Below are 20,474 nucleotides of genomic sequence, written 5' to 3' on the forward strand. Positions count from 1 at the left end.
ACTCTTGATCGTCAGATCTCAATTACATCCACGAGTCTTCTCGGACTACGGATACAAAGTGTTTCCCAGTACTAAAACATGCTTAGTGGAACACGTTCAGGTTTGATAGGTGTGAACAGGTTTGCACTTAATTATAGCATGGTAGTACTACTTTGGAATGTGATGGGAACAAGCTAAGATTTATTGATGGTTTTGGTTTCGAAGCCCGAAACGGCTCCCGATGACTTTCCTGGAACACAAATTTCAAGTACTGCTCAAATGTGGCCGCACATGTATGTGATGTACCTGGTCGTACATGTCAGACCAAGCCGATGCGTGTCCCTTCGGTGACACATGGGTCCGACCGACCGTCTGTTGGTGCTGACAAACCATCAAGTATTACGCGATGGAGACTTGTGGTTGTGGCTTCGGGTGATTGTCACGACCATGCTTTCAAAAACTCACGATAAATCAATTACCATCTTTTTCCAAACAACCAAATATTTTCACATAAATACAATACATATAGATGGAGTGATTGTCACGGTTGTAAACCGCCATGGCGCCGCAAGTTCACTACAGCAGCAACCGATTAGGTCACTGTATCCTGGCGGGGAAGGAGGGCAGCTCACCTCTCCTACGATACATGCCCAGCGCCACTGCCGCAGCTGGTTCCACGATTTGGCTTCTCCTACAGCCCATTTGAATAGTTGCACCGGCTGCTCATCCCATCCCGCGGGCATGCGCGTTCTTTCCTCCAGAGTCGACTCCGTGAATATGATCTCTGCCTTTAGCCCCAGCTCGAAGTCAACGGGATGCTGCTAGATGCTGACATTCCTTAGCATCTCTCCCTTGAGATCGACTTGCGCCTCCGGCTTGTGCTTCGCTAGGCGCAACTCCTTCAAACTTGTTTCCAATCGATGCTACGCTTCCTAGATCTGATTTGCCCTTGCTGCCCACCACCTACAATGTAGACCTGGCATGTTCTCCGGCGCCACCGATCTATGATTCCAGAGCAATGGGTCCGCTCTGAAACACATGTGGGTTTCTCTCAAAGGCGGTAGTGCCACGGGCCACAGCGAGAGGGCAGACAGCGGAATGCTGGGATCTAAGGGATTATCCATGGCGGGATTCAATGGGCGAGGTGGGGAGGCGAGCGTAGGCGCTGGGAGAGCCCTACGAGGCTAACAGAAAGATACTACTCCACTCCGTCCATACATAAATAGAAAGGCCACCAACAGTAACCCAGGCATTGATCATGTTGCAAGCGTCCTGGTTTATTGGCCCCCTTTGTAATTTGTGCCAAATTTTGACAAAAATGTAACTAATAAAATGTTAATGCATGTCACCAAAAATTATATCATTGGATTCACATTTTAACATACTTTTCGATGACATTATTTGACATGCATTAATATTGCGTTACTTAAAATGATGGTCAAAGTTTGGCACAAAATACGAAGGAGACCGATGGAAGTAGCAACCCATGATTTAACTACTCGCATGCACACAGTGGAGTAGTAATGTCATTCTCAACTTCTTCCTCCCTCACGTCCACTCAATTTGCATGCGCTGTATTAATTGATCATCCATAAAGTGAACGACTTTACACATGTCAGATTATCACATGGGGTGGATCTTCATACAAAAATGTGTTCCACCGTCTACCCACGTGAGCGTGCGAGGGAATGAGTGCGTGCGTGCACATCTTCTCTTCGTGCACGTACTCCACCCGTGTGCATGAGAGAGGATGAGTACATTCTTCTGGAACCATCATCACGTCACTGTGATCAATCCACACAAGAAGGTCGCAACAACACCTCCACATGTGCCACATGGCTTCATGGATGCCCCCACATCATTTTAATCATAATATATTGACTGAAAAAGGAGAGACGATGTGTAGCATGCCATTGGAATTCTAATTCACGTGTTTTGCACATACTAAAAGTACTAGTAAGGTACACATTCATTGCACGCATGAGATTTGGCAACCAAAACTATGGGTAAATACCACGCTATAGCATATAAGCTTTGAGTCATATATGCATGATGTAGATGTTCGTTTAATTCTTATAGTTTATCTCATTCAAAATCAATTAGTTTTATTAAAAGAGTTAATCTATTTTAAGATTCATGGAATTATGCATTGTAAAGCATAAAGTAAAAAGAAATAATGGCAATTCATTTAGAAAAAAGAGTTTGGCCAATTATGATATGAAAGATTCTAGAACAAAGGAGAAGTGCTTGTGTTTTGAGGTTTGTGCATTATGCTTAAGGTCAACCATGGAGTCTTCTAGATTGTACATGTGGCAGAATCTAGTGGAATGTAGATGATATCCAACGACCAGTAGTGCTCGGATTTGTCATCTCTGCACCGTCGGGTTGGCTTCATCCAACGACCAACTTTCAAAGTTATTTGCACACTATATAGGGGTATTAATGTATAGATATAGACTGGCGACACATCATCTAAAGCCTTTATACACGCACATTTCTTTTACAAATGTGCTCCACCGTGCACCTGCGCGTTTGTATGTGGGAACGAGTGTGTGTGTGCACCTCTTGTCTTTCGTACACGTTGTCCGTGTGTGTGAGAGATACTGAGATACGATGAGGGAATACATGTCAATGCAATTTGTGTGAAAGAGAGGCCTATATACATACATGTATGTGCATGGGGCCGGGTGATATACGAGAAGGGTGGGGAGGGGTCGACTGCGCGAGATATCGATAGGGACAGATAGAGGGAAGAGCTCTACGAGCGTACAAGCACTGGGATAGGGGGTGCTGGAAGATGGTGTGAGGGGCCAAGTGGAGGGAGACTGGGAAGGAGTGTACAAGTGCAAGATGAGAGGGGGCGAGAATGTGCGCAGTTGCGCGCAGTGGTGGAGCCATGAAAATTAAATGAGGGGGCCAAGCATTGCTAATCCTTGTTGGGGAGGGCCAATTCATCAGCTTAAACCATTTTACCAGCAATTGTTCTACTGATCACATTCATATCAGCATCAATATAGTGATGTTGGGGGGGTGGGCAAGGCCCTTGCTGCCCCTCTATCTGCCACTGTGCGTGCATCTGAGAGATGAAGTGGAAGGCATGGATGATGAGAGGGATACGATGGATAGATAATGTGTGTATTAGATATGTATTCCTATATATATATATATATATATATATATATATATATATATATATATATATATATATATATATATGATCGATGTGTACGTGGGAAAAATGGTGAGACCTGACTAGAGATATAGATCGACTAGTTTGTGTGGAAAACAGGGAAAGACCTAGCTATATATATACACACATAGAGGAACATCGATTGTTGCGCATGCATGTGAGAGATAAATAATGCCTTAAGTGATGAAGAGGGGGAGGTGTGTGTGTGCATGCATGGGGGACCGACCTGAAGAAAAAAAGATTGTGTGTGTGCGATGGATAATGCCGAGTGGTAGTGTGTGTGTCCATGCATGCACGAGAGAAAGTTAGTGGTACAACTATAAAGAGAAGACGACTGGTGGGTCTAAAAGACTTGGTGATGTCATAATCAATGTAAAAGTGAATTTAAATATTTGAATAAGAGATCATGATGTTTGAAACCCATGCATGCATGAATATAATTGAGATATGTGTGGTGTGGTTTTGAAATGAGCATGCTATACTGTATACACATTAAACAAGGTCAAACTAATTTGAATTTGAGATACCAATGGCAGGCATCATTCGGCCACATTGTGTCCATGCATGGACACAACTATTCAAATTGGAGATGATAGGTGGCTTTCGCAGCTCATATCTAAATGGTGTGTGTATGTTTGTGCGTGTGTGTGTGTGTGTGTGTTGTGCATGTAAAACACATTGTTCATAGTATCAAACATGGTTTAGATTCCGAACATCTAGCTAGAGCGTGCAGGTACTATGATTTGAATTCAACCTAAAATGGATACACATATTTGAATTCGTGATCGTATGTACATGTAGTTCATTTTTGTATGGGAATTTACTACTCCTATATTCATGTCATGTGTTGTGAAGATAATATTTAGATGGTTGTATAACTAACCCGAGTACAATCCCATTCTAATAGGGAAAATGTACTCAAATTTAGTCCATATGCTAGACAATACAAATTGTTTTTTATTGTTGAGGGAAGTGCAAATTGATTTGGTATTGTACACATTAGGCTTGTTCGCCCGATTTTTTTAGTTATTTGTTGTAGTTTTTGAATGGCATTTGTAGTAATAATATAGTAAATCGGGACATGGCTCTCTCTAGTGGGGTTTGAATTGTCTTTTGTTTTTTGTACACGTTAAGCTTGTTCTCCCAAAATTTCAAGCCGCGCCTTGTTATCTCGAAATTTCAAGCTAGCATCTCTTTGTCTATTGTGCTGTGAAACTCCTGCCTCTCCAACCCTCGCCTTGTTATTCGGAAATTTGAAGATATCTCTTTGTCTCGTTGTGCTCCGAAAACACCCTACATCTCTTTGTCTTGTTATGCGTGTGGTTGCTCGCGGTTGAGGCGACTGCGGAGCGCTCTGCTCGCGTCCCGCCACGCGTGCTCTACTCTCGCGTCCCTCTACGCGCTCTGCCCGTGACCCTCCATGCACGCTACCAGTGTTTGTGGCGGGTGCACGATCACGTACGTTTATGCTTCCATTATGCATGTGGTTGCGCCACGACGTATAGTTACCCGCTGCAAAAACTGCCATGCGGACGTTCCGAGAATCCAGGCCGCCCGGCCCCCATTTATTCCCGCGGCCAATTACCTTCATCTCTCACGCCACATAACGCAATAATCACACCCACGAAGACACATACAGAGAGGATATCCAGCATTTCCAATGGCGCTGCCAGCGGCTGACGCTGACAACGGGGGGCAGTTCACCACGCATCACATAGTGGACACCCACGTGAGGGGGAAGGACCTCTCGATGGTGTACACAAACGAGCCGGTCTCGGTGGAGAGCTCCATCCAAAGTATGGAGCAGTTGTTTGCTGAAGACAAGTACCAAATGGCCGGCTTCGACCTCGAGTTCACCAACGGTCATGCCGGGCATGATCAGAAGGTTGCCGTTGCCCAGTTGTGCGTGCGACATGACGTCCTCGTCTATGATGTCTACTACACAACTTTATTCTTGTAGACTTGTGTTGGGCCTCCAAGCGCAGAGTTTTGTAGGACAGTAGCAATTTTCCCTTAAGTGAATGACCTAAGGTCTATCAATCTGTGGGAGGCATACGATGAAGATGGTCTCTCTCAAACAACCCTGCAACCAAATGACAAAGAGTCTCTTGTGTCCCCCAACACACCAAATGCAATTATAAATTGTATAGGTGCACTAGTTTGGCAAAGAGATGGTGATACAAGTGTAATATGGATAGTAGACATTGATTTTTGTAATAGTAACAATAAAAAACAGCAAGGTAGGAAGTAACAAAAGTGAGCACAAACGGTATTGCAATGCTTGAAAATGAGGCCTAGGGTCTGTACTTTCGCTAGTGAAATCTATCAAGAATGCTAATATAATTGGATCACATAACCATCCCTCAACGTGCGATGAAGAATCACTCCAAAGTTCTTATCTAGCGGAGAACATAAGAAGAAATTGTTTGTAGGGTACGAACCAACCTCAAAGTTATCCTTTCCGATCGATCTATCCAAGAGTTCATACTAAAATAACACCAAGTTATCCCTTCCTATCGATATATCTAGGAGTTCGTACTAAAGTAACACCATACGATACACATCAACCAACTCTAATGTCACCTAGATACTCCAATGTCAGCACGAGTATCCATGAGTTGATTATACGATATGCATCAAACAATTTCAGATTCATAATACTCAATCCAACACAAAGAACCTCAAAGAGTGCCCCAAGATTTCTACCGAAGAAACAAGGACGAAAACATGCATCAACCCCTATGCATAGATTACCCCAATGTAACCTCGGGAATCCGCGAGTTGAGTGCCAAAACATATATCAAGTGAATCTACATGATACCCCATTGTGACCATGGGTATTCATAGCAAGACATACATCAACTGCTCTCAAATCCATAAAAGTATTCAATTCGATAATAACGAAATCTCAAAGGGAAAACTCAATTCATCACAACAAGATAGAGAGGGAGAAACACCATATGGTCCAACTATATTAACAAAGCTTGCGATACATCAAGATCGTGCCAAATGAAGAACACAAGAGAGAGAGAGAGAGAGATCAAACACATAGCTACTAGTACAAACCTTCAGCCCCGAGGGTGGACTACTCCCTCCTCATCATGGTGGCCGTCGGGATGATGAAGATGGCCGTCGGTGATGATTTCCCCCTCCGACAGGGTGCCGGAATAGGGTCTAGATTGGTTTTTCATGGCTATTGAGGCTTGCAGTAGCGGAACTTCTGATCAAGAGTTATTTCTGGGGGTTTCTGTATTTATAGGATTTTTTGGCGTCGGTCCCACGTCCAGATGGGCTTCGAAGGGCCCACTACCCACCAGAACACGACCAAGGCCCCTGGCGTGCCCTGGTGGGTAGTGGCCAGCTCCATCACCTTCTGGTCCTCCCACGAAGCTACTAGTGTCTCTTTAGTTCCAAAAAAAATATCAAAAATTTTCATTGCATTTGGAGAACTTCTATTTCCGCACAAAAAAAACACTACGGTAGTTCAGTTGAAAACAACGTCAGTCCGGGTGATGTCTACTACGCAACTTTACTCTTGTAGACTCGTGTTGGGCCTCCAAGCGCAGAGTTTTGTAGGATAGTAGCAATTTTCCCTCAAGTGGATGACCTAACACTACTAGGGAAAACCCTAGCAGTAGCGCGGGTATTTTGCCTATCAGTAGCGCGGGACAACGCGCTACTGATAAGGCGCTACACCTAACGTGTAGCAGTAGTGCCTGTCGTCCCACGCTATTGCTATACATGGCTAGCAGTAGCGTGCTTTAGTGCAGAGCATTGCTGCTAATATCTGCAGCGCTTTTTAGCAGGAAGCGCTACTGGTAAGGGAGCGCCACTGCTAACTTTGTTCCCCTCGCTACTGCTAGTTTTATTAGTTTCTGTTTTTTTTCTGCATATTTGTTTTGTATTTGAATAGGCTTTATACAATAATCTTTAGCATATCATACACATACAAATGTAATCATAGCATATACATACAAATAGTCTCATCAAATCATGTCATCATCATAATCATCATCCAACACAAAGTGGTCTCTCGTCATCATCTCGAAAATAGCGATACAAGTCTCGATTACTTGCAACTACATCGTCATCCATCTAAACAATGATATACGCGAGAAGAGCTATCACTTTGAGTGAGAGCGGAATTATGCAGTACATGAGTTCGTATCCCTAAACTAACTACTGGCTGTCGCTCGGAAACCGAAAACCGGTACACCTGGGCCTAACATTCTGGCCACTCGTCGTATAATCCTGGCGTAGCACTTCTTCGCCATCGATGATCTATACACCTGCATCGTCACATCAGTCGATGATATGCAACATATATAGTTGAGCAACAGAAAGAGACAAACTTGGCAAAAATAGAAGAAACATATCGTAAGCATAAATAAGAAAGTTCATCGTACCCAAAATGCCCTAACTCGAGTGATCTTCGCTAGTCGAGGAGGACGGTTTAATTACATCACAAATAAAGTTTTGTCGTGCATAACTCAAAGTTTCGTCATATAGATAATATGGACTAAACGGACACATTGTCATATATCGACAATCACTCCAACATGTCGTGCCATCCATCCAAGTCAGGGAGATAGTCCCCGAGCTTAGTGTAAGGCTTCAGATCGAGAAGCTGAGCGGCTACGCGTGTTCGGACGTCTTCGCACGACATTTGTCCTTCGTAGAACATCCCAGTTTTTCCGACGACCTCCTTCATGATGATTTGGGCAAGTTCGCGCTGCATGTTATAGAACACAGCTTGAAGTCGATGATCCTCGATATCTCCTAAGTTCTTTGCCCATTGCAGAATATGGGCATCGCCGGATCTAGGTGACATGCGAAGGTTCTAGTGATCCCGTCTGTACTCCAATATGTGGTATAGGACATAGAATCCATCATTAAGAGAATCACTCGGTTGCTGGATGCAGCAGAAGTCGGTCTTATGGCCGAAGGAGGGCCTGCCGTCCCTTTTCTTCTTGTCCTTGACCTCTCCACCCCATGCGCCGTAGTAAAACATAGCACTGTCGAGAACTGACTTGATGTGGGTGTAATCCTTTTTGTTAATGTTCTTCAACGAGTCCAAGTAAAGAGCGTGGGAGTATCGGGGGTAGAGGATGATGAGGACGGCGTGCCCGCCGCTGCGCAAAATAAGTACACCTCAAATTAATTAGCCTCCATCGTGCAAATGAATGATCGAAATCAAAGGAAGGATATCCGCGCGGATGACTTACAGGGGATGATAAGGCACGAGAATCGCCTCCTTGTCCTTATTGGCGAGCATGAAATTGGCGATGTATTCCCTCGCATATTCACGATGCTCTGCGCAGACTCCCAAGAAGCCCTCGTGCATGAAGTACGGGTCAGCGACACAGATATGAGGTATCTGCTCAACCCCGATGAGGTAGTTCATGTTCAAGGCATAAAGGCGGACAAACGTAAAATCCAGCTTCTTCAAGTGAAACACGTCGAAGATGTAATCGAATCGAAAGAAGAACTTCTCCGCGGGGAATGTGTTGACGTACGACAATTGCCACGGCACGTTAACCACGTAGAGTGGGTATCCTGGATTTTTTGAGGCGATGAGGCCTTTCTCTATCTGCAGCACATCGTCATGAAGTCTCCTTAAATCGCCGAATCTGGCCCCTAGCGCTGCTTTAGGTAGGATTGGTTGACCGGGGATATGCCATTTTGCCGCACCGGGGATATCTATACGGTCTTGAACCCGAGGCTGCTGAGGCGGCTGGATCATAGAAGCAGCTTTTTTGCCTTTCCTCGGTCTCTTCCTCGACTTCTTTACTACCGGAAGGTTGTCCATAATATGTTCAGACTCCAGAGGCGACAATTCAGGACCGACTCATGATGCTCAAACCCTAAGTAGGCGGCAGTATTGACATACGGTTGAGTGTCATCGTCATCCTCGTCCTCATCTATGGCGACGTCACCAGTGACTAATGGAGCCTCTTCCTCACCCCTCCGCTATCACCCAGCACGACATCCGACGCTAATTGGGTAGGTGAGATGTTGTTGTTCATACCTAACTGCGTGCTCGTGGGTGTGCTCCCGGCCGCCTCCAGACGAAGCAGACTCTTTGGCCACAACAGGACCCACGCATTGCAACAATCACCAAGCCGCCGCGGGGTCTCGTCGTCCTCCCCCACTATCTCGTGGCCCGGTTTGACACTGGCCACGGAAACCTTGAAGATGTCCGGGGGGATCGGCCGGCTGTGGAACAATGGTTCCTTCGGCTCCATTATCATCGCCTTCCCCACGTCCACCTTCTGGTTGCCGATGGTGTACAATATGGTGCACGGGGTTTCGTCGGCCTGCAAAGAAAAGTCTGCAATGTGAGACATCCTAAAGGCTACGAAAATGGGAGATTATACATTTATTGAAGGGGGCCGGTGTGACAGATACCGTGAGGGCATCGAGCTCAGCCAGAGACGAAGCACCGCCGAGCACGTCCGGTGCCGGAGCCGGTGCGGGAGCAGGTGCAGCTGCAGGTGCTGGTGCAATGCTAGTCAAGCTGCTCCCGAAGAAGTCAGCAAGGGGAAAGTCCGGTGCATTTTTCTTCTGGATTTTGCCTGCTCCAATTGAAAATGGCCAAAACCAAGGTAGTAGACATATCTGCAAGCACCTGTTTTGCGGCAGCTACCGCTGTTGCGACTGTCTCAGATGATTCCTTCTTAATCGCAATGTCAACCTTCTTGTCGATGTTTTCTTCAGTTAACCTCTGTCTTTCCTTTCTCTCCTCCGTGGTCTCACGGTAGTACTTCTTCCATGTGGCGCCGTCTCCGACACCTTGCACGCGTCCATACGACGGTCGAGTCTCCACCGGGAGTCCTTTCAATATGTTCAACGCCCGGTTGAATGGAGTGTCCCACTTGGGCCTCGCCAACGCCTCAGACGGCGACTCGCTTTCGGCCGCAATCCTGTGCTGCTCTCTCTGCAAAAGGCACAAGGATCGTTTACAAATATGACTAACATGCAGTCGAATTGATCAGAAACTAAAATTACCAGCAGTCTCATGAACTCCATCGTGACCGCGTTCGTCTCAAAAACCTTCTTCACTGGGTCCCCACGGTGTCGGGCCCTAAGGACGTCACGCTCCTGCGGGACGGTGAACTCCGCCAAGGGGTCTGGGATGCCCAGACTGGCGGCTTCCGCGTCCTCCTTGGCCCATATGGACCTCTTCTGGCCGTACCACGGTTTCCGAGGTGGTGGCACCCAATGTTCCTGCGTTGAAGCCCCTTCATGTACTTCGACTTTTTTTGGCAGCATCGGCCTCGCAAGCCGCCTTGAATATTTGAAAGTGCTCTGCCGTGAGGGTTCCTTTTTGTTGATGATCCGATATTTCACCCTTGATTTCCAAGCGGCCAACGCGTCGCTAAACTTGGTCATGGCGTGTTTGTTTATCTTCTTCATTGCCGGGTCCTTATCTGGATCTTTATAATCCTTTTGATTCCGGCCCGGGAACAAGAATATCTGGTGCAACTTCTTTAGGAGGGAGGGCCTCATATTATCTATCTTGTTTAGTTTCTCATCGTTGATGGTGGCGGTTATCTGTATGATGCAGCCTATTTGATTGCCGTAGCACGCGCGTGCTTCCTCGGGCGCGTTTGGCTCAAAATTGCCGTCGTCCACCTCCGTGACCACCAGTCTAGTAGTCCTGAGCTTTTTAGGAAGTCGTTGCCTCTTTGCTTTCGGTTCTATACCGGCTCCGCTAGTCTTAGCGCCGGTCTCAGTCGCAGCACCTGTCTCGATGCCGGTCTCAGTCTCAGCGCTGGTCTCAGTCTCAGCGCCGGTCTCGATGCCGGTCTCAGTCTCAGCGTCGGTCTCAGTCTCAGTGCCGGTCTCGATGTCGGTCTCAGTCTCCGATGTGACAGGTGGACCCAGCAACATCAACTGTTGATCGTCGGCTTCCCTCAAAAATTCCTCTGCCGCCAGGTACACATTGTCGCAGTCACTAGAACCCTGTCCTTCATCGTTGCTAGCCATGTTTCCTACGATTAAATCTAGTTAACTAATTCTAGACCTAATAAAATGAATAATGACATAAAAAAGGCCTATGCTTTGCAGGAACGTTGACTCCTTCCCGATGAGGCAAATCCCGGGCACTCGATATGTCCTAGTTTGTAGCACAAGTCATGCCGAAATTCACGGAAAATTTCGGCATGACTTTTGCTAAAAAGTGGACAAATCGAGAACCTGAAATTTGCCGGAATGGAAATGAATCAACATTCCGGCAAAACATAGGACACTCGGCTTCATTCCCTGGAAACAACAAGGCCACTTTGGCACAATCGAAACATGAGCAAACACAATTGAGGAATTTGCATATATCCTGACCACTTCAAATTTGCATCTCCTAGCGTTTGACACTTCAAGAAAATCTACACAAATCTCATGCTCTCTCAAACTAAATTCAAAAACCAAATATAGATTATATTTAGTTAACTACTGAAGTAAACTTTACTCTAAACTAAACCCTACTGCCCTAATTAACATCTAGTTAAACAAACTCAATTCAAAAACTAAACCCTACTGAACTAATTAACATCTACATTATCTACTACTTAACATCTATTATTACCCTAACTAAAAACATCTACTATTGACCATACTGCCCTAGTTAACTAGTACCATCACTACTACTAATTAACATCTACTACTACTACTACTACTAAAAATCATTATCTATGAACCCTAGTACTAATTAACATCTACTACTACTACTAATTAACATGGCAAAGGAAGAAAAAGCAGAGAGAGGGGGTGGGGGGGCGGGGGCTTAGAGAGAGGGGAGAGACGGTGGCGGGGAGGTGCTCGGCGACGGAGGTAGGGGCGGCGAGGGCGGGCTCGGGCGGCGGCGGTGAGGTCGAGAGCGGCGGCGGGCGGCGGCGGTGAGGTTGAGGGCGGCCTCGGGCGGTGGCGGTGAGGGCAGGCTCGGGCTCGGGTGGCGGCGACAGAGGAGTTAGGGGAACATGGGGGAAAGGAGGACTTAGCAAAATTTTGAGCCCGCGGGTGGTTAAGTCGAACTAGCAGTAGCACTGTTTCGGAAACGCGCTATAGCTAAGTTAGCTATAGCGCGTTTTAGCAAAACACGTTACTGCTATAGGAAGCAGTTATTTCTTTTGTTTATCCTTACATTTTCTTTTTTTTCATTTCTCTGTTTCCTACTTCTTTCATTTTCATTTACTTTTTTTTTCATTTTTCTTTTCTTTCTTAGCCGCAGCGCTCTACACAGGAAACGCGCTGCAACCACGACCATAGTGGTAGCGCGCTTTGCGCGGAGCCGCTACTACTATTCCTAGCCTACCGCCAACACGGTGGGATTTGTAGTGGTAGCGCTTTTTGCTGCACACGTGTTGCTGCTATAGCGCGCTTTTCTGGAACGCGCTACTACAAAGTAGCAGTAGCGCCCTATTTTAACCAGCGCTACTGTTATACCTCTGTGTATAGGCTTTTCCCTAGTATTGTAAGGTTTATCAATCCATGGGAGGTGTAGGATGAAGATGGTCTCTCTCAAACAACTCTGCAACCAAATAGAAGAACTCTCCTGTGTCCCCAACATACCCAATACAATGGCAAATTGTATAGATGCACTAGTTCAGCGAAGAGATGTTTACAAAAGTGTAATATTGATGGTAGAAATATATTTGTATAATCTGAATAAATAAAAACAGCAAAGTAGTAAATAGTAAATGGGCACAAAAGGGGTATTACAATGCTTAAAAACAAGACCCAGCATACATTCGAGAAGCGGAGAACCAGCTCTTCACAGTCTGATGAGAACCCGTCAGTGCCTCCACCAATGCCTGTTGCTGATCTGTAGCGTGTCGGGGCACGACTGCGCATTGCTCCTGAGAAGATCTCCAAGGATAAGCTTGAGGTTGATCCTTCTACCTCCTCCAACAGCAAGGGTTCTGATGATTAGTTGCATCGGACAGCTTTATGGTCCATGGCGTACCGCTTTAAATGTCATCTATCTTATTTTATGTTTTCATTTTGGGTTCTATCTCCTAGGACTATGCTTAGCTGGTCAGTGTAGGTCATTGCGTGATCTACTTTTGTTGCTTTCTATTATGGTTTGTAATGAATCAGTCCGGGTTTAAAGACTGGAAGGTTTTATGTTGGAACGTGCGTGGTCTTAATTCTGAAGCACGACAATTAGCGGTTAAACAAAAGATTGATGAAAGTGGTTGCTCTGTGGTCTGTCTCCAAGAAACGAAGTGTATGCATATTGATCACAGGTTTATTAGGAAGTTCTGTCCACGACGTTTTGATAATTTTTCGTATGTGCCTTCGGTGGGTGCCTCGGCTGGTATGGTCATCATTTGGAACTCCTCTTTCTTTGAGGGTAAATTAATTGAGGCAAGGCCTTATGGTATTATTCTGGAATTCTGCTCTAAGCATACTTCTGAAGTTTGGACCCTAGTGTCAGTTTATGTCCCTTGCTAGGGTCCGACCCGCGATGATTTTGTGCAATGGTTATACAACCTTGACATCAACTGTGATGATAATTGGCTGCTTTTGGGCGATTTTAATTTTTTGCGGTCGTTGGAAAACCGCAACCTACCTGGGGGTAATGTCAGCGACATCTTTCTGTTTAATGAAGTGATTGGCCACTTGGGCCTTATTGAGCTACCAATTAAGGGACGACAATTCACTTGGTCAAATATGCGAACGGAGCCTTTACTGGAACAGATTGGCTGGTTTTTTACTTTGGTTGCATGGACTTCGGATCATCCCAACACGCTAGTATTGCCGCTTGCACGCAGGGCCTCTGATCATGTTCCATGCATGGTCTGAATTGCTACTGCTATTCCTAAGGCTAAAGTCTTTCGCTTCGAAAATTATTGGATTGGCTTGCCTGGTTTTTATGATTGTGTTGCTCAAGTTTGGAACAAGTATGTGGTCAGATCCTCGGCAGCCTTAATTATTTCCTCTAAATTCAAGGCACTTCGATATGCCCTCAAGAAATGGCATCTCAACCTGTCCACAGTTAAGGCGCTCATTTCAGACTGCAACAAAGTGATTCTTTACTTTGATGGACTAGAGGAGATTAGGCCTTTGACTAGGCCGGAGTTTAATTTCAGGAGAATTGTGAAATTGCATCTGGAGGATACCTTACATTGGCAATTCGTATATTGGAAGCAACGTTGTACTATCCGAAGCATTAAATTTGGTGAGGAGAATTCAAAAAATTTCCATGCCATGGCCACTGAAAGGTTTCGGAGAAACACAATTTCTTCAATTAAGAATGCTGCAGGTGATGTGGTCTCGGATCACCAACAACTAGCTGGTATGTTTTGGTCTGATTTTAATCAGCGTATGGGCAAAGCAAAAGGAATCTGCATGGGATTTGATCTGGACACCTTAATTGCGCGTGTTGATGGCCTTGAGGATTTATCCCAGCCTTTCACAGACTCCGAGGTTGAATCTTTCATTAAGAACATGCCAACGGATCGTGCTCCTGGTCCCGATGGTTTTTATGGACTGTTCTTAAAGAAGTGTTGGCCAATCCTAAAGGAGGATTTCATGCAACTTGTGAAGGACTTCTATGAGGGCAGATGCAATCTGGAATGTCTTAACACTTCATTAATTACTCTGATCCCCAAAAAGCTGAGCCCTGAAGTTGTCGGAGACTTTCGGCCCATCTCGTTGACCACATGTGCTTGAAGTTTTTAACTAAGCTGCTTGCTAACCGCCTTCAGAAAGTGATCCTCAGATGCATCCACCGCAATCAATATGGTTTTCTTCGGTGTCATTCTATTCAAGATTGCCTGGCCTGGTGCTTTGAGTATATACACCAATGCAAGGCCTCGATGCGGCCAATCGTCCTCCTTAAGCTGGATTTCACGAAGGCATTCGACACAATTGAGCATGAAGTTATTCTCAGAATTTTTCAATGCAAGGGTTTTGACTCCCGTTGGACTGGATGGATCAATAGCATATTGTCTACGAGTTCTTCTGTGTTTCTCAATGGTGTGCAGGGCAATCATTTTGTTTGCAGAACGGGCGTGCGTCAGGGGGATCCTCTATCTCCGTTGCTCTTTCTGATCGCGGTCGATTTATTACAATCTGTAGTCAATGAGATGTGTTCCAGGAACATCCTTTCACTGCCAATCCCAACCAGCTCCATCGACTACCTAATTGTACAATATGCAGACGACATTTTGATTATCCTGCCTGCGATCGATGATCAGCTTATTGCTTTCAAGGAGATGCTTGACACTTTTGCGGCGTCAACAGGATTACGTGTAAACTTTAGTAAGTCCTCACTCATTCCAATCAATATGACTGATCAGGAAGGTGCTAGGGTGGCTTCTTTGCTCGGATGCGACGTTGGGTCAATGCCGTTCATGTATCTAGGATTGCCAATGGGAACTTCTAGACCTACAATCTATGATCTGCTGCCTCTGGTTGATCATGTTGAGCGACGCTTATTTGCTTCCTCATGCCTGCTAAATCAGGGAAGTGGACTACAACTTCTACAGTCGGTGTTGTGCTCCATGCCAATATATTTCTTGTGTACCTTATCTCTTCCCAAGGGCATTTTACAGCAATTAGAGCGAATCATGAGACAATGTCTGTGGAGAGGCAACACGGATAACCCACGCCAATCATTGGCTGCTTGGGATTTAGTCTGTCGCCCGAAGAAATTCGGTGGTTTGGGTGTTCTTAACTTGGGCATTCAAAATGAGGCTTTGTTACTAAAGCATCTTTTCAAGTTCTTTAATAAAGTGGAAGTGCCTTGGGTATCATTAATTTGGGACACTTATTATGCATCGTCACCACCTCAAAGCATCCAGATCTGTGGCTCCTTTTGGTGGCGTGATGTCATGTGCTTATATCCCAAGTTTTGCAAGCTAGCTGTTCCACAAGTTCATGTTGGCGACACGGTGCTCTTTTGGCTCGATCGTTGGCAGCTGGGAAATTGTGTTGTCCTACTACATGAGTGCTTCCCAAGGCTACATTCATTTGTAGTTGATGATGCAATCACTGTCAAGGAGTTTATGGAGCTGCCTGATGCCTTGGATCATTTCCATCTTCCTCTGTCACAGGAGGCTTATTCGGAATTCAATTAGCTACAGGCCCTGCTGCTTTTGATCGATCTGGATGGAGAGAGCAAAGATATTTGGAAGTGGCCTTCGAAGTCAGGTGCTTTTATGTCAAACATATACTATGACTCTTGCTTCTCACACCTAGTGGTTGATCCCATCTTCAAATGGATTTGGAAGTGTGCATGCACGCTCAAGTTCAAAGTGTTTGGCTGGCTTCTCTTAATGGATCGTTTGAACAATAGGGATATGATGCAACGTCGACACTGGATCATCCAGGATGACACATGTGTGCTATGCAACCTGGCACAACATGAGGATCGGGCTCATCTTTTCTTTGCTTGCAATTTTAGTCAAAGGGTTTGGAACTATCTTGGGATATCTTGGTCCGTTCAACCGAACCAAACAACATATGAGATGGCTCAATCAGTTAGGAGGGATTTCGGTCATCCTTTCTTCACTGAGGTTGTCTTCACTGCTACTTGGAATATTTGGACACAAAGGAATGGGAAGATCTTCAGAAATGAGCAACCATCTTTTAGAGCTTGGAGAAGGAACTTTATTCATGACATCTCTCTTCTGTCTCATAGAATTAGATGTAAATATAAAGATAGTTTATTATCTTGGATAGCTAACCTTCCTTAGACCTTTTCTTGTAAGTATCTCTTCTCTTTTCTTGTATACTTGTAAACATGTAACTAAACTTCTTTTAGTTATTAATAAAGGACTGTGAGGCTGTTGCCTTGCAGTATATAGTCAAAAAATGCTTAAAAAAAGGACTAGGGTCCGTACTTTCACTAGTGCAATCTCTCAACAGTGCTAATATAATTGGATCATATAACTGTCCCTCAACGTGCAACGAAGAATCATTCCAAAGTTCCTATCTAGCGGAGAACATAAGACAAAATTTTTTGTAGGGTACGAAACCACCACAAAGCTATTCTTTTCGATCAATCTATCCTAGAGTTCGTACTAAAATAACACGAACCTATTCTTTCCGATCGATCTAACAAAGAGTTCGTACTAAAATAACACCAAAGCAAATTCAGATTCATAATATTCAATCCAACACAAAGAACTTCAAAGAGTTCCCCAAGATTTCTACCGGAGAAACAAAGACAAGAACGTGCATCAACTCCTATGCATAGATTACCCCAATGCCACCTCGGGAATCCGCGAGTTGAGTACCAAAACATATATCAAGTGAATCAATACGATACCCCATTGTCACTACATGTATTCAATTGCAAGACATATATCAAGTGTTCTCAAATCCATAAAAGTATTCAATCCGATAAAAACAAAATCTCAAAGGGAAAAACTCAATTCATCACAACAAGATAGAGAGGGGGGAAAGCACCATATGATCCGACTATATTAACAAAGCCCACGATACATCTAGATCGTGACATCTCAAGAACACGAGAGAGAGTTAAACACATAGCTACTAGTACAAACCCTCAGCCCCGAGGGTGGACTACATACTCCCTCCTCATTATGGTGGCCGCCGGGATGATGAAGATAGCCACCGGAGATGATTCCCCCCTCCGGCAGGGTGCCGGAATGGGGTCTAGATTGGTTTGCGGTGGCTATAGAGGCCTGCAGCGGCGGAACTTCTGATCTAGGTTTATTTCTGATGGTTTCCCTATTTGTAGGATTTTTTTGCGTCGGTTTCACGCAAAGATGGGCCTCGAGATGAGCACAACCCACCGGGGCGAGCCAGGCCCACCAGGCGCGCCCTGGTGGGTTGTGCCCTCCTCGTGGCTCTTCTGGCCCTCCCACGAAGCTTCCGGGGTATCTTTTGTTCCAAGAAAATCGTCAAAAAGTTTCAGCTTATTTGGAGAACTTTCATTTATGCACAAAAAACAATACCACGGTATTTCTGCTGAAAACAACGTCAATCCGGGTTAGTTCCATGCAAATCATACCAAAACCATACAAAATTGTTGTAAGCATGGCATGAATACTTCGTAAATTATAGATACGTTGGATACGTATCAGCACCCCAAGCTTAATTCCTACTCGTCCTCGAATAGGTAAATGATAAAAAAAGAATTTTTGATGTGGAATGCTGCCTAACATGTCATCTCATATTCTTTTTTCTTTATAGCACGGACATTTGAATTTTTATATGGTTCAAAGCAATAGTCTAGTTTTGACATGAGATTTAAATACTCAAGCATATCAACAAGCAACTATGTCTTTCAAAATATCAATGCTAAAATAAGCTATGCCTAGCCCATCATGCTCAATCATTGATCCATTCATGAAACACACTCGCATATTAGCTACACCCAATACTCAAGTACGATCATAGTGCCCCCTAGTTGGTTCTTTATAAGAGAAGATGGAGACACAAATTAAAAATAAAAATTACATAAAGTAAAAGAAAGGCCTTTCGCAGAGGGAAGTAGGGATTTGTAGAGGTGCCAGTTCTCAAAGCGAAAATTGAGAGATAAAAATATTTTGAGAGGTGTCGGTGTCAAAACCGGCAGATCTCGGGTAGGGGGTCCCAAGCTGTGTGTCATGGATCGATGGGTAATAGGAGACAAGGGACACGATGTTTACCCAGGTTCGGACCCTCTTAATGGAGGTAATACCCTACTTCCTGCTTGATTGATCTTGATGAATATATAGATTACAAGAGTTGATCTACCTCAAGATCATATGTTGTGGTCTAAAACCTGAGGGTATGATGAATAATATCATAATGATCTATCGACTAGCCTGGCCTCGGCTTATATAATGTACTAGAGGCCTAGGATAACAAGAGTCCTAGTCGAATACGTTGGTGGAGAGGAGTCCTTGTCTTGATCATCAAGTCTTGTTGAATACTCCTTGTATGCGGCATGGGCTGCCCGAAGTGGCCCATGAGTAAACCGCCATGGGGGTCCTCGGCCCGATCCACCTGATCGGGAGACAACATGGTAAGTACCCCCTAGTCCAAGACTCCGTCAGTAGCCCCTGAACCGGTCTTCAAGTTGGGGACGCTCCTCGATTCTTCCAAACTGTTCTTCATCTTCGGTCGTCGGTCTTGAAAACTGGTTCAACAAATCTTCTTATCTTCGATCTTGAGGATCGCCGAAGTAAATCCGAAGAGTTTACACGTCGGGTATCCGAGGAGCCCCTTTAAGTTATTGGTCTTTATCAATGCCTTGTTATTTTTACGCCCATCTCGGGTTCGAAGTTGTTCCCGGGCGGCGGTGTTCTCTTGCGTCCGAGCTCCAATGCCGGACTGCATTCGAGGTATCTTTTGCAGCCGAGCACCAACGCCGGACTGTATCCGAGCTCCAACGCCGGACTATATCCGAGGTGTCATAGATCACCTTGGCTTGAAGAAGTTTAAAGGAGGTTAGCCAAGCTTAATGTCAGAAATGCCCTCTATAGAGCCAGCCACTTGCATCCAAGCTTTATGCCGGACTGCTTCCGAGGTGATGCACCACCTCGGGCTTGGGCTGATTTTTTATGCGTGTAAATTTATTTCCTGTCAATATCTATAACTAGTATCCCTCAAGGTGTGTGTCGGTCTAAAACCCGAGATGCACCAGAAGGAAAACATGAAACCGCTGATCCTAGTAGCCCCTGAGACTCAGGTCGATGCGCAAAACCGGCCTGAGGATCAACTCCTAGCTCGGTAGCATGCGTAGGAATAGAAATGCAGTGTAATATATTAGAAATAATAGTGATCGGCGAACGGGCCCTTGAAAGAGGGTCTTGAGAAGTTGTCGTAATATATTAGGTTGATGCCAGATAGGTCCAGATGGTACTGTTGTTGTCCGAAGACGCGTTTGCCTATAGTTCGGTCAAGCCGAACACTAAGCACTTTGAATTTTCTGCATTGAACAGGCAATGCAGTAGCCCTCGAGACACTGGTCGGGTGGCAACACCAGACCAGGAGATCGATGTGCCCCTTTAATATTTGTAAATAATAAGCCCGAAGCCCACTAGCCCCCAGCCTTAATGCGGGCACGGGTGGCCGAATTAAGGATCGATATCGATAGTAAAATCACAAATTATGTGTAATGACTATGTATCCAAGTACTTTACATCATTAATGCTCAGATCCGCATTGTACAAAACTTTTTTGACTGACCATCGGCTTCAACCTCTTCGGCCAGTAGCCGAGGATTGTTTTCCTACTTTATAAAGTCGTTACAAGGGCAGAGATTTATGGAAAACAAGGCAATCCGGCCATACGGTTTTATAAACAAAGGTACACGGAGAGATATGTTATATTACATTTTAATGTA

Source organism: Aegilops tauschii, chromosome 5, assembly GCF_002575655.3.
Source record: "Aegilops tauschii subsp. strangulata cultivar AL8/78 chromosome 5, Aet v6.0, whole genome shotgun sequence".
Classification (NCBI taxonomy): domain Eukaryota; kingdom Viridiplantae; phylum Streptophyta; class Magnoliopsida; order Poales; family Poaceae; genus Aegilops; species Aegilops tauschii.